Here is a 478-nt window from a genome sequence, read left to right as displayed (position 1 = left end):
GGTGGCACACTGCCCTGCGCAGCCGCTCTGCAGGCGGGGGGGGATGCTGTGTGCTGGGGCCCAGCGCAGCGCCAACCTAGGTGCAAAAAAGGCAAATGGCAGCGCTGAGCCAGAGGCCTGGCAGCCTCTGCAGCGTGCTGCTGGAGACAGACCTGCCGGAGCGGGCTCTGCTGCCCCGCAGGGAGGGCTGTGCCGGCGGCACCGCGGTGTCAGCGTGTGCTGGCGGGAAACAGGCGGGCTCATCTTCATGTGAGCGTCAGGCACGGGCGGCACGGCTCAGCGCCCTCCCGGCCAGCCCCCTGCATCCTGTGCTGCAGTTCTTCCCCTGCTGTGCTCAGCACACATGGGGTCTGAGGACGATGCTCAGCTCCGCACGGCTGCAGGCGTGGGGCCTGTCTGGCTCCTTCATTCCTCAGCCCAGCGCTCGTTTTTGGCATCCTGGCTCTCCGCCGGGGGCGGGGGCGGGCCGTTCCTCTGG

The sequence above is a fragment of the Nestor notabilis genome, unplaced genomic scaffold, assembly GCF_000696875.1.
Source record: "Nestor notabilis isolate BGI_N333 unplaced genomic scaffold, ASM69687v1 scaffold19527, whole genome shotgun sequence".
NCBI classification, from domain to species: Eukaryota; Metazoa; Chordata; class Aves; order Psittaciformes; family Psittacidae; genus Nestor; species Nestor notabilis.
The sequence above is the reverse complement of the archived record's forward strand: the minus strand, read 5'-3'. Positions refer to the sequence as shown.